The 14,936-nt window shown below is 47.5% G+C and overlaps 1 long non-coding RNA gene across 1 annotated transcript; it reads left to right on the plus strand.

The window, feature by feature from the left end:
* Window positions 1-703: 703 nt before the first annotated feature.
* LOC125392799 (uncharacterized) lies at window positions 704-1,974 on the plus strand. The gene is made up of 3 exons (XR_007229612.3): window positions 704-766; window positions 1,071-1,399; window positions 1,537-1,974. It is a non-coding gene; the product is annotated as an uncharacterized LOC125392799 (long non-coding RNA).
* Window positions 1,975-14,936: the final 12,962 nt, after the last annotated feature.

A 14,936-nucleotide genomic window follows, 5' to 3' on the forward strand; every position in this document is an offset into this window, starting at 1 on the left:
ATAACGGGAAAGGTTGACATAATTCGGGTATGCCCTAGGGGTCCAGCACCTCCCTTTCTTCCCAGGGCAGACTCCCTGTCTCCGCCTTACACTCCCCCCCCCCCCCCCAATCCCACTCGCTCTGCTTAGGACAAACCAACACGTCCCTTCTCCGTGGCTCTGGAATTTTCCGTGCCTGTCTAGATCACAACACTGTCTGTCTGGGTCAGTCACTTGTATGGGATTCTTCATTGTTATCCCACGTCTTTGCTAATTCGACCCTTCTCTAGACCCCACGGTTGTTCCAGGGTGGGCGGATCAAAGAAGACGCCCGATCCTTTCATCCCCACCACTTACGCTGAGGTGCCAAGTCCCACTCAGGATTGGGGTGATAGAGACAATCACAAGCAGGACTTATAGCTTAAGTGGAAACGGTGAGAACCAGAATTTGTAACATACACAAGGGGAAGGGCACCACCATCCCCCCACCCACCCTGTGTAGCAGGGCACAGCACCCGTGACACACACCACACAAATCTCATGGATTTTTGCGCACATAGTTGTTGTCGCAGACGAAGAAGAGCAGCGCAGTTTGGATCTAAATCAACCATCAGGCCAGGCTGGGCGGGCGCCGGCAGCTCCTCCAGGGGCTGCGGCGAGTGCTTGGAATTTTCCACCGGTGGGCAGACCCGCAGAGCCGCGTCCCATTGGTGGAGCGCGGTGGCGTCGCCGCGTGGGTGCGGAGGTGAGGACAGCCAGCCAGCCGTGCGCAGTGGGCTCCGCAGAGGTTCTGACCGACCCGGTGGGCGGGGTCCGGAGGGGAGGCGGGAGTGGGGTAGCTGATCCCCAGCCCCTGCGCGCTGCTGCCCATCCCGGGGATGGGGAGGTGGGAGTGGGGTAAAGCTGGTCCTCAGCCCCCGCGCACTGCAGCCACACCCGGGGATGGGGAGGGGGAAGGAGGGCTCCCCTTTGTACAAACCCTGGCCCCCTCCTCCGGCCTGACCCCAGACTCCTGTTCCCTCTTCCTGGCCCTATTTAATGCATTAAGCGCGTTGCCATCAATAGATCCCATTTGGCTGTGCCTTTCACAGACTCAGGTATGGTCAGTACCGCTGACTGAATAGGAACCCATTCCTTGTTCGTGGAGAAAACCGGTGAAGGGCGGTGGGGTGCTTCTCTCAAATGAACAAAATCGCAACACCGACTGTCAAATACGTGCAAGACAGGAGACGCTGCCCTGTCCAGTCAACATGCTCACGCGGAGCGAATTTTAAGGAATTTGTGTGGGAGCCTGGCCTGCTGCAGCTTTAATGCAGCCTGCTTCATTTCTCCCGAGCTGTTAAATCCACCCTAGTGGCTTACCTTTGAAAGCAAACTGGAAATGGTTGTTGGGTGAATGAATCAACTCTGGGACAGCTAGGTAAGCCTTGGCTCCTGGGGTTGACTTATTTGTCACGTGACCTTGAACAACTCCAGGTGTCTCTGAGCCATTTGCTTTAAAAACCGAGGCTTAAATGCGGAGCTATACTCTGACCCAATCTCATCCTTCGGTTCCAGAGCTTGGCAGTACGATCTACAGCAGAGCAACCGAGTTCTCAACCCAGGCGTCCCACGACCGGTGGCTGGAGAGACAGAGCAGGCTGCCATACATTAGGGTATTACTCCGCCACGGAAAGGAGGGGCATGCTGACATGCCACAGCATGCTGTCCCTGGAAAACTTGCCAAGTGGAAAAGACAGATGCAGATACAGGCCACACAGTGACATGTTCACGCTGAGTGAGTCCACAGAGCCCAGCGCAGCCCAGGTTGCCAAAGCTGGGGTAGGAAGTAAAATGCGCTCAACCACCTGATGTCTTCAGCGTACATGAGAAAGCTGATGGCGCCCAGCACTATAAATTACTGTTACTGGACTCTGTAAGACACTTGATTTTATGTCAGGTGGATTTCCTCTTAATAACTTGTTTGGTATTCATATTTAAATTTTTCCCATTGTTTGCGTGTGTGAGTTTTTCTTGGGATGGAGTACGTGTGAGGGCGTGTCTGTGTGGAGGCTGGAGGTGGGCATCAGGAATCTTTGCTCTATTACTCGTCCACTTTATACATGGAGGCGGGACCTTGCCTCACCCAGAGCTCCCCACATGTTAGTCTTGCTAGCCAGTTTACCCTGGGGATCCCCTGTCTCCACCTGCTTGGACTGGAATTCCAGGCAGACCACCGCCGCCACAAACAGAATTATTAGTAAGAGTTTCTGGAGACCTGAACCTGGGGTTCTTGGCTGTCAAGGGCTTTAACAGCTGAACCATCTCCCTAGCACTTAAAACAGTCTTTAGTGGGGCTAATCACAGAAATACCTTCCTGACGATTAAATATAGTCACCTACATAGAGAAGCTTGAACGAGTTAAAAGTATGCCTTCTAATGTCCTCATTATTTTCCAGCATGGAGAAAAATGCTTTTTCCAAAGCTTTCAGCTAAAGTTCAGACAACCCGAGATCCACTCAGCACCTGACGCAGTAAAGCATGGGACTGCCCCGAGTTCCTTGACTGGGAAGACACAGGGTGTGGGAGAGCTGGAAGCTTTCTGTTGCTCTAACCCTGGGCTTGGCAGTGCTTCCCAGTGTTGCCAGTCACCTTCCTGCAGGGTTTGGGGCACCATGGAAACCGTTGGATGCTGTGGATGGCAGCATTTGTGACTTTAAAATGTTGGACACGGAATTCTTAGAACAGCTCTAGGGCAGGCTGCTTGGGCTGGGAGCCCAGCTGCCAGGATTGGTGTGTGTCCTGGGTCTGCCATCTTCCGCATGAAATGGGGTTCTCAATCCAAGGCTAACCTAACCAATGAGGATTGCCAAAAAACCCACTGAGTAAGCCTGTGTGTGTGTGTATGTGTGTGTGTGTACGCATGTGACACACGCGTGTCTGTGTGTTGGATGTACACCAGCAGAGGAACCTGTGCTTAGCCAGCATCAACTGCCATAGAAGAGGAGACAAGTGATCAAGGGAAGTGGAGGGGTCTGTGCTCTGCTGTGAGATGTTGGGGTGATGAAGGAAAAGCCACCCAGAGCCTTTCAAGCACAAAGGAGCTCCCTAGAAGTGATGTCACCACCCTAAGATATGAGTAGCTCACAGTGGGACTATGGTGACAATTGTGATCCCCTGCAAGGCACACAAAGAGCATTCTTCTATCCTAACAGTAGAAAGCCCCTTGTAACAGGAAGTGACGTTCTCAAGGTTGCATCTGTGGTGCCAAGGGAGTGGCATCCTTAGAAGACACTAAGGAGTTCAGCTCTGAAATAGAAACCCTGGGTGCAGGTGTCGCCCATCTGCTGGCTCCCCCACACCTGAGGCGAGAATCCTCTGAGAGTGAGCTTCCTGCCCTGGGGCTGAGAGCCCTTAGCAGCAAAGAAGAGGAAGAATTTAACAGGACTCAGGCCTTTCCTGTTTCCCATGTGAAACCACCCTCACCCTCTGGAGTCCCCGCCGCCATCCAACTGCCCCAGCAGCTTTGCTGGGCCTGCCCTGATTCGCCCTTTCATGGTGCGCTAGAATGAGAACTGGGTATATATGCACCCTCACTGGACTCTCTTTGAACCACCAGTCCACAGAGAAGGCTACGGGAACATATTAATGATGAAAGCTTAGGCTAGTTCTCAATCAGCTCTTATAACGCAAGTTAACCGATTCCTATTAGTCTTTGTCTTGCCACGTGGCTTTTATCTCTCTCCTATTCTGTGTGTCTGGCTTGTTCCACATCTCACTGGCACTGGCATCTCCCACACACCTAGATTCATCTCCAGTTCCTATCTCTCCCCGGAAGTCCCACCTATTCTCTTCTGCCTAGCTATTGGTCATTCAGCTCTTTATTGAACCAATCAGAAGGTGTCTTGGCAAAGACACCTCTTCACACTGTACAAGAAGATTATTTCACAACACTGAGGGGTGCCCCTGTAGGAGGGCCTGCGACACAGCACACGCACTTCTGCATGGTCAGTCTGTGTCCCCAAAGTTAGCTGTCGCCAGAGCGAAGAGTCTAGGGAGCAGGCACTCCTGGGAAAACTGGTCACCAACATCCCAACAAAAAAGAAAGGTTTGTCAGGGAGGCACCACCAGACTTCAGGCTCTGCAGTCTTCCAAACATGCATGCAGTCTGCCTACTACAGACTGGTTCCAGGATCCTAGGATGTAACATGTAGGCCTGCTTGTTGGGGTTTCTGTCCTGCCCGGTTCCCGCAGCCATTTAACTCCAAAGAAAATCACACAGAGGTTTCCATAAGTTATAAACTGATTGGCCCATTAGCTCAGGCTTTGTATTAGCTCTTATAACTTATATTAGACCATTATTCTTATCTATGTTAGCCACATGGCTCAGTACCTTTTTCAGCAGGGCAGGTCACATCCTGCTTCTTCAGTATCTGGATGGGACTGTGGAGGAAGCTTCCTTCTTCCCAGAATACTCCTGTTTTCATTGCCCTTCCTCTACTTCCTGTCTGGTTATCCCGCCTATACTTCCTGAGTGCCTACTGGCCAATCAGCATTTATTTAAAACATAATTGACAGAATACAATTGTCTCACACTGCTAGGAGGCCAAAATATACAATGCTCACATTCATCTATATTAGGTGGTTTGGTCTTTGCCTAAAACCTGTCACATCTTCCCACATACTTTAGAGAAGTATTTGTGTGAGTGTGTATATCTCATTGGTGTGGATATTGATGAGGCCAGGAGATCCCTTGAAGCTGGAGTTAGAAGCAATTGTGAAGCCACCTGACATGGGTGCTGGGAACTGAACGCTTGACCTCTGGAAGAGCAGCATGAGCCCTTAACGGTTAAGCCATCTCATCAGCCCTGCCATAGACTCAGTCACCTTCAGGTTACTTTAGAGTGCTAGAGCAACATAAATCCCGTGTAAATTGTTCTTATAGCGGGCCGTTTAGTGCCTGTTCAGTAGAGATGGAATTTCCTCCCCCGGCATGTTTTAGTTCTACAGCTGGTTTAATGTAAGAACAGGAACCAGCACACATAAAGGCCTGACTGTGCAGATGCTGGGATTCCACAGCAGGAAAAAATGTCCTCTCCTGGACAGCATCAGATACCACAGTTCTACCACAGTTCCCTGTGAGAGTGTTTGTGCGTGTGTGTGTGCATGTGTGCACTGAGAATGGAACCCTGAACCAGCCACATGCTAAACAAACCCTCAACCACTGAGCTAACCAGTTTCCTTGAAGATTTCTCAGGATTTATTCCAGTATTTGTGTGTATGTATGTACATATTGTGTGTATGTATGTGTGTGCATATTATATGTATGTCTCTGGGTACGTGTATGTATGTATGTATATATGTATGTATGTATGTGTGTATGTATGTATGTATGTGTATTTGAACATATAATTGAGTGGGTGCCTTCAGAGGCTCAAAGAGGACATTGGATCCTCAGGGAGCTGAAAACCATCTGACATGGGTGCTGGGAAGCGAACCTGAGTCCTCTGCAAGAGCAGAAAATGCCCTTAACTGCTGAGCCCTCTCTCCAGCTTCTCTCCCTGAAATGTTTTATGTGTGTGGTGTATGTTACTGTCTCCTCCTCTCCCCTACCTCCACCCACCTCACAACACAGACAAAACACTTCTCCTTGGATGGCGAGATGTGCCTTTAAGGATATTCAAAGGTTAGGACCAGAAGTAACTTCAGGGGTGTCTATTCTTCCCGCATAGTAATAGATACATATTGTAGAAATGTTTAAATATATTTTAAAAGAAACAGCAGAGTTTTAAGAACGGCAATGTAGCCATTTGAGAACTACAAATAAGTTTTAAAGTTCTGGCTTCACACTCAAAATCTGCGATTACAGATGCTCAGCATCTATCTCTGGGGGGCCGAAGGTTCCCAGGTCCCAGAACAAGGACTTAGACAGAAACACATAGAGAACAGCAAACCGAGGGAGTCTCCTGAGAGGACCTATATTCCCAAGGGAGGAAATCAGCAGGACAAAGGAAAGAGTAGAGCTCAGACGTGCATTTCTCTGCTGGCTGAGAACGTTGAACACTTTTCAAGGTTGTTTGTATCTCTTCCTTTGAAAACTGCCTGCTAGTTCAATTGGCCCGTTTATTGACTGGCAGTTTTGTTGTTGAAAATGTGAAAATCTTTATATAGTCTAGACACTAACCTAATGTTCTCTCCCATATGTGGATACCAGCTTCTAACTGCTACATGTATGTGTTTAGGTGGAAGTAAGTGTGGATGGAAGCTGGAAAACTGAGTCCATGAAATGGAAAGAACTAGACTGTGAGAGGAGAAATGTGGAGGCAACGGACCATCTCCGACCATCTCCGAGGAAACATCAACTGTAGAGCTTGTTTGCTGCCGCTAGGAGGTCGCCGTAGCTGCTCTGAGCGAGATGAAAATGGCTGGTATTCCCCAGAACACCTGAGAGCACCATTTTCCTATGCAGCGCTTTATATAAAACCGGCTCCTACTCTGCTACAGTTGATTAGGGAGCCCTCTGCTTTAACAAAACCATAGAGTGTGAGTTCCGCATGCAAAGAGGCAGCTACAGGGATCGTCTTCAGACCATTGCTTGAGCTGCACCGAATTCCTGAACCATGAAGGCGTGAGGCGTCCCTACAAAAAGGTGTAAATTGCTGAGTGGGGAGAGGTGAGTCCTCATTCTCCGACGTCCCCAGAACAGCTGTGGCAGCGCTGTGTGCCAGGAGCCATGGAAGACTGACTTGAAGGGGGAGGTGTCTTCTATGAGGCATAATTTGAAACCACATGACTTTTTAATGCTGTATAGTGTTTCATTCTGTCTATAAGTGATGATTTATTGATAACCAAGTCCCTGTTTGGACGTTTGGGTTGTATATGGGTCAGGAGTGGTGTTCTGCTACAAATATCAAGTTGCTAAAAGACAGAGACTTAAATAAATGAAGATTTTCCTTCTCTAATAATATGCGTGGAAGGATGCAGGGCTGACAAGGGCCGAAGAGATGCAGAGTCTCCCCTGAAGTGTTTTCTGTGCCGTCTCCCTGTTGCTTCTAGGGGCACCTTCCGTTCCTTTGCTCATTCCCAACTGCCAAGACTCCTGAGAACAGGCTTAGCCAAGGGCTTTATCCTCTCCCCCTGCCAACCCAAGGACCTGTAGTAAGGGGAAAGACTAGAAAGCACTCCCTTTGCCACAGAAATCCTCTCTCCAAATCCTCCCATCCTAAGCTTCCTCCAACATCCAGTCATGGAGAGGAGACTGAACCTTTGGAGAGCCAGTGTCCTAAGATTTCTCATGCAAATGTCCCTTCAGAAGCGCATCCATCTGCACTCTCACCCCGTAGCATCCGAGGCAAAGGGACCTGCTAACACACATGTTGCCACAGTGGCTTCTTGATTTTAGGCTTTGCTGATTGAGAAAGCAGACTTTTCATGCTTCTATTTAATGGTTTAAAAATACTTGATTCTCCTCAGTGTGATGTGTGCCCTGAGCCTTGCTAAGAGGCCACTAAAATACGACTCCCATGCAGCAGTCACCTGAGAAGGTCTCAGCTGACGCAGGCGCGCCGGCCCACATGTTGAGTGGGGTAGTTTCTGGGCACCCATCACCAGTACACTTCCTGTATGTCATAGGCACAGATCAGAGTCCAGAGTTCTCCGATTTTGTGTCCCAGGACAAAAAGAAATTGGGCCAGGGATAGTGACAGTGCTAGATGTTTATCAAGGAAAGACACTCTGAGAGCGGAAGTGGGCGGGAGACCTGGGGTTACCACAGCTCCAGGATGCTGGCTAGGAGCGTCCCGCTTCTTGATAGGCATTTCCGCAGTGCCTTCGAGACTGCGGTTGTTCTTTTTGTGCGTTCTTGTTTTGCTACCTGTAGCCCACAGCTGGAGTGCTTTCTGGTCTCCCTTTTCCCAGTTCCTTTTATGCTTTTCTTGATGACTGTGGAACCTCTATTGTCACCCCATTCTGCGACCTCAGTTACGCAGCAGACTTCGTCGTCAAGATAGCCAAGTGTGCCCTGATCTCCCTGCCCATAGAGGATTTCAGGGGGCATGCAGAGAGCTGGTCCCAGGTATAATGCTGTGGTTTAAATGTGTCCCCACCATTAATGGGTTGGAAGCTTCATCCCCCGTACAAGTGTTGAGACTTCTTGGAGATGTCAGGTCGCGAAGGCTCTGGCCCCAGGACTGGACGACTGCAGGCATCAAGGGGGAGCATAGCTGGGGTAACCCCTCTTCCCTCTTCTCAGGCAGATCGCCTGCTCTCACCAGACACAGGCTCACAGCCACAAACTTCCCGGCCTCCAGGTCTGCAAGAAAGAAATCTCTATTTTCTACAATATAAATTACTCAGCCTTGAGTATTCTCTTAGAGCAACAGACACACTCTATCCAGATTTCCTGCACTGAGACTCCTGACCCCAGGAACACAGCCTAGCCCAGGATCTAGCCAAGGCAGTGGAGCCGGGGCTGGAGTGAGGAGGGACGTTTCCTCGCGTTGAGATGTGAAAATACATGAAGAAATGACGATGAAGGTAATACTGAGCTAAAGGAATTGGGGGCAGTCTGAAGAGGTGGGGTTTCTGCAGAATCCAGCTGCTGCTGACGACAGTGAACTTGGTCATCTTCACCCTGGGGGCAGCACCTAGAGTGGACATTAGCGTTGTGCCAGGGACCCCACATGCATCTCCAAGGCTGTTGGACCCTGTCATGTGCATAATCATGTACATTCTTTTATTCATTCATTCATTCATTCATTGTGTGTGGATGTGAACATGCACACATGTCAATGTGTGTGTACATTGAATGTATTCATGTAGGTACACACATGTCAGCTTGTGTGTGCTCATGTGGGTACACACGTGTCAGTGTGTGTGCATATGAACGTGCTCATGTGGGTACACACATATCAGTGTAGGTGTGCATGTGAACGTATCTATGTGGATACACACATCAGTGTGTGTGTGCATGTGAGCATGTTCATGTGAGCACCAGGATGCACACGTGAACATGAGGAGAGACCAGCAGTTGACACTGGATACTTCCTCTGTTGATTTCAATCTTCGCCTTGGTGCTTGAGACCAGATCTTGTCCTGAATCTGGAGCTCACCACCTCTGAAGGGCAGCAGCTCATGGATCCCTCTATCCCCATCCCTAACACTGGGGTCCTAGTCATGGACCAGGATTTGTGAGAGTGCCAGGACTTCAGACTCCAGTCCCCAAAGTTGTGTGTCAGTTTACCACCCTCAAGGAAGTGCATATCGTGTGTGTGTGTGTGTGTGTGTGTGTGTGTGTGTGTGTGTGTGCACGTGTATGCATGGTTGTTCACATATGCATGTGGGGGTCAGAGGATAAACTCATCTGTCATTCCTCAGGGACCATCTGCTTTTTGTTTGTTTTGTATTGAGACAGACTCTCACTGGCCTGAACCTCACCTGTTAGGACACACTAGCTAGACCAGTGAGCCGGGGTCTGCCTGGATCTCACCTGTTAGGACACACTAGCTAGACCAGTGAGCCGGGGTCTGCCTGGATCTCACCTGTTAGGATACACTAACTAAACCAGTTAGCCGGGGACTGTCTGGATCTCACCTGTTAGGATACACTAACTAGACCAGTGAGCCCGGATCTGCCTGGATCTCACCTGTTAGCATACACTAACCAGACCAGTGAGCAGGGGTCTGTCTGGATCTCACCTGTTAAGATACACTAACTAGACCAGTGAGCCCGGATCTGCCTGGATCTCACCTGTTAGCATACACTAACCAGACCAGTGAGCAGGGGTCTGTCTGGATCTCACCTTTTAGGATACACTAACTAGACCAGTGAGCCGGGGTCTGCCTGGATCTCACCTGTTAGGATACACTAACTAGACCAGTGAGCAGGGGTCTGTCTGGATCTCACCTGTTAGCATACACTAACCAGACCAGTGAGCCCAGGATCTGCCTGGATCTCACCTGTTAGGACATGCTAACTAGACCAGTGAGCCGGGATCTGCCTGGATCTCACCTGTTAGGATACACTAACTAGACCAGTGAGCCGGGATCTGCCACCTCCCTAGCGTTGGTATTGCAGCATAGGCCACCACATCCAGTTCTGTTTACACAGGCTCTGGGGGATGAACTCAAGTCTTCCTGCTTATGGAGGTTTGAATAAGAATGACCTCCTAGGTTCATATGTTTGGATCATCAGGTAGGAGTGGCGCTACCTGAGAGGAATTAGGAGTGAGGCCTTGTTGAAGTAAGGGTGACCTTATTGGAGGAAGTTTCTCACTGCGGGTGGCCTTTGAGGTTTCAAAAGCCCAAGTCAATTCTAGTCTCTCTCTCTCTCTCTCTCTCTCTCTCTCTCTCTGTCTCTCTCTCTCTGTCTCTCTCTCTCTGTCTCTGTCTCTCTCTCTCTCTCTCTCTCTCTCTCTCTTCCTGCCAATTCAGATGTAGAACTTTTAGCAGCCTCTCCAGAACATTGTTTGTCTGAGTGCCACCACGCTTCCTGCCATAACATTGATGGACTAAACCTCTGAACTCTAAGTAAACCCCAGTGAAATATTTCCTTATGAGAGTTGGCATAGTCATGGTGTATCTCCACAGCATTAGAAACCCCAACTAAGACACTGACTAAGACACAAGGCAGTAACTTTATCTACTGAGCTATGGCCCCAGAGCCCCAAGGGTATAGATCTTCTGTCAAATTAGCTATGGTGGTACATCCCAGCCTGGGAGCTATAGAGGCAGGAGAATCACAAGTTTAAGGTCAATTTTAGGTAGTTAATGAATTTAAGGCTAGCCTGACCGACATTGGACCCTGTCTCAAAAAATAAACAAAGTAAGTAATGAATTATTCAAATTAAAAAGTTATACAAATAAATAAATAAATTACACAAATAAACAAATTACACAACTAACTAAATAATAAATAATCTGTCACCAGTGCAGCTCCTGCCACATGCATTGGTTCTCATCTCCAACGGGAGTGTCTCCATGTAGGAGTTTCGACTGCTTTGTGACAAACTGTACTGTTTGCTCCTCTAGCAACAGAATCCAGTTTGCTCCAGACTTCCGTGCTGTCTTTGAAACACTGATCTGGAACTTTCTGAGGCCAAGTTCCCTAAACGGCAGCCTCCAAGATCCCAAATAAAGTCCTCTTTTGACTTTGGAAGGTTTCGACCTTGAGTAGCTGGAGGGAGGCTCTGGGTGAAGAGAAGCAGCAGCTCAGCTCCCTATGTTCCCACACGTTGAGTGCATCCCCTGGCCAGTGAGATGCTTGCTGCGTCAAAATAGCTCCCTATGAGGCTGACAACCTCAGTTCAGTCCTTGGATTCAACATTAACAGAGTCAGATATAGTGGAGAAAATCTGTGATCTCAGAACTCCAATCGTAGGATGATAGGGTATAATAAGGGGTTCTTTATTTAAGGGGGGGATTCTCCAATCACAACAGGGAACGGGAACAAAATTCAGCATCCAGGTGTGAGAGTGGATAAAAAGAACGAGAGAGGAGCAGGTACCCAAAGCCACGCCCAACCTGGTCCAGCCTCTCAAAGGCTATGGCTGAAGGAGGTTCCCCATCACCGCCCCCTTTTATCTAAATAAGAGAGTTCCAAATCCAATACAAAACTATATACAATAAGAACAGATATCACATATAAAAATTAGAATTACAACTAGCATAATTTTCAAAACCATCTACCCTGTCTTGGTAATGTTTGGTAGTCTTTTCTCTCGTATCCTGTTTGTCCAGTACAGACACGGTGCATTTTGTCAGTAGTCGAAGCACAGGCAGTTCCTTGCCCAAAGGCCAGTTGTGCCAGGAAGAAAACAAGCTCCAAGTGGAGTGTCTTTGATGTCCAACAATCTCTTAAGAATAGATCAGTACTTCCAGGAGCAATCATGTCTCATGTCAACAGAACCCTAAGTTATTTAAATGTCATTGGTGTGGGTAGTCTTTCTGTATAATTGTTGTTTTTACTGGTTAATGAATAAAGCTATTTTCAGCCAATGGCTTAATAGAGTAAAGCCAGGCATGAAATCCAAACAAAGATGTAGAGAGAGTAGGCAGAGTCAGAGAGAAGCCATGTAGCTGCCACAGGAAACAGATGCCTCGGCCAGAGCCTGCTGAAAGTTTACTGATAGGCCACAACCTCATGGTGATGCGCAGATTAATGGAGATGGGTTAGTTTAGGTTGTAAGAGTTAGCCAATAAGAAGCTAGAGCTAATAGGCCAAGCAGTGATTTAATTAATACAGTTTCTCTGTGGTTATTTCAAGTCTGGGCAGCCGGGAACAAAGGAGCAGCCTCTGTCAGCATGCCATATTCTACAGTTCTTTGAAGTGGTTGAAGATTGACTATCTATGCAGAATATAATCTCTATGTATCTAAAGAACCGGATTAGTCTGGCTATAAGTATAACAAACATGGATGATTATTGACCTATAATACTTAATACCTATATAACTTAAAGACTAAGACTTCATATTAGAATATTAAACAATCTTTAAACAACTGTGCAGCAAATGAGGACAATGACCTCAAAAGGTTAACAATGTATAAGTATCTTAACCAGAGGTAGAAATGTATAATGCAATATAGTAAGTGCTTCCTAAAATTGTATCAGTATACAAAATGCCTTAAGCAGAGGTAGAAACATGCAAGTATACAATATGACAAAATAACTTTGCATTGGTATACAAATATTGTAAATAGAAATAGATTACTCAATATAACAAATATAATTTGAATTTGTATCAATATACAAGAATCTATACCAATGTAAATTGCCCACAAATAATAGCTCACAAGTATTCATTCTATTACTCACCATTATTATTAGTAGTATGAGTAAGCTTACACTAATCTACCTATTATCCCATTCAATTTCCTTTTTCTTTTTCAAGTGAGATCCCTGAGCCTACAAAACTTCTACCCCAACCCCCAACCCTATACCAGTTATAATCAACCCCTAACTGATGTCCCTAACCCTGAAGACAAACTTCATTGGGAGAAGGACTTAGACAAAAGGGGGTGGTGATGGGGAACCTCCTTCAGCCAATGGCCTTTGAGAGGCTGGACCAGGTTGGGCGTGGCTTTGGGTACCAAAAGGTGTACCCCACCATTCTCTTGCTCTATCCCGCCCCTGCTCTCACCCCTGGATGCTGGATTCTGTTCCTTGTCCCCGTTGTGATCTGTAAGTCCTCCCTTAAATAAAGAACCCCTTATTATACCCTATTGGGAACTAGTGTGGGGTTACTTTATCACATTCCCCTTCATCTGATGTGTTCCCCTTCAGGATGAGGCAACCCGCTAATCATGGGCAGAAACAAGAAAGACACAACCTCAAAAGTGGAAGGAGCAAACCAATTCTCCAAAAGTTGATTTCTTGTGTCGTGGCACGTTTGCCTCCACCTACAACCATATACATATGCACACATGGGCACACATAGTAACAGTAACAATAATAATAATAAAGGAATTACACCCTTGTCCTTTTTAATGAGCCACATTTTTGTTTGGTTGAAGAAGGATGCGTCATTTATTGGGTTTAGAAGGAACCCAAGCTTCATAGAATAGAAGAGTTTTTAATATCACTGAGCAAATTAAATACTTGAAAAAATGGTAAGTCTTGTTAAGTTGCCAGATTAGTTCCAAACTTAGAGGCCTCCAGCCTCAGCCCCCAGAGCCGCTGGAATGAGGTTTGTGCACTGCTGTACCGCTGCACCACTGCACCGAATGGGAAACAGACTGTGGTGATGAAAAACTGGGCAGATTAGATGAGGTCATCCAGCAACTACATCCCCACATGCCCAGCCAGGTAGCCAGTGTGAAGGGCTTTCAACACAGAAGACAGGACAGGAGTGTGTGTGTGTGTGTGTGTGTGTGTGTGTATGTGTGTGTGTGTGTGTGTGTGTGTGTGTGTGTGTGTGTGTGTGTGTGTTTAGCTTATGTTGACTGCTCCCTAATGAGAGAGCCAGTAACAATGACCTCCCATCTCCTAGGGCTTAATCAGTCAGGTGTAGATCTTTGCTCTGCTCGCAAATGTCACAGAGGCAACCACAGTAACAGACAGAGACCCCAAAGTCTCTGCAAACACAGCCAGAGAATAGTTTTCATTTTTCCAGTTCAGTGGCTCCAACTCTGGCTGTGTCTTTGAAGCACCTACCTGGGAAGATCTCTAGGATGCTGTGTAAACCCCATGTCCCCTGGTGATTCCAGGCCATCAAAAGCACCTGGTCACTAAGGGCTGGCATCCAACAGTGCTGATCTTGAGGCCTTGGGAGGGAGAAACCTCAGTTACAAAGCACGAAACAGGAGCCCTGCTTGCCCCTCAGCAAATAATTAAGCCTAAGCTGCTGTGATATTGATACCCATCCTGAAGGCCAGAGCGAATGAATGGGGTTCTAGGCTCGGTTTCTCTCCCAAGAGCAAATGTCTCTTTTAGCTCCATTTTCCTCCTCAACCCAAGTCCATTGTCCAGCAGCATGTATGAATCAATCTGGCCTGTAAGTGGGTAGGACAAAGATAAAGTCATTTCTTGTTCAGCCCTGCTTGCAAAAGCTCACTCGGCCAACAGCAACAAAAGAGAGAGGCTTTCGTGTGCAGCCATTAGAGAGGGCACAGCTCCTGGCTGCAGGCAGATGGTGCCGAGACCAGCTTTTAAAAGGGAAAATGATATTTTCTTTGCTCTTGCTAACAAGTGATTAGTTCACGATGTGAAGACACGAAACTAACCCTTTGAAAATGATACTGTTCTGATGTTAAGGGGTTGGAAAAGGTAGAGGTTTGCCCTCCAAGGACAAGGGCTATGCTAAATACCTCGACCTGATCATTAGACAATGTGAACAAGAGTGGAAACAACACCGTATCCCACAAGTGTGTGCAATCACAAGAGACTAGTTAATAACAGTCTTACAGGACAAGCACATTTTCAGTTCCCTGGCCAAGCTGAATCCCGTCCACCGTCAGGAGCCTCGTTCTCAATTCTGTCTCT

The sequence above is a fragment of the Myodes glareolus genome, chromosome 2 (assembly GCF_982192425.1).
Source record: "Myodes glareolus chromosome 2, mMyoGla1.1, whole genome shotgun sequence".
Lineage (NCBI taxonomy): Eukaryota > Metazoa > Chordata > Mammalia > Rodentia > Cricetidae > Myodes > Myodes glareolus.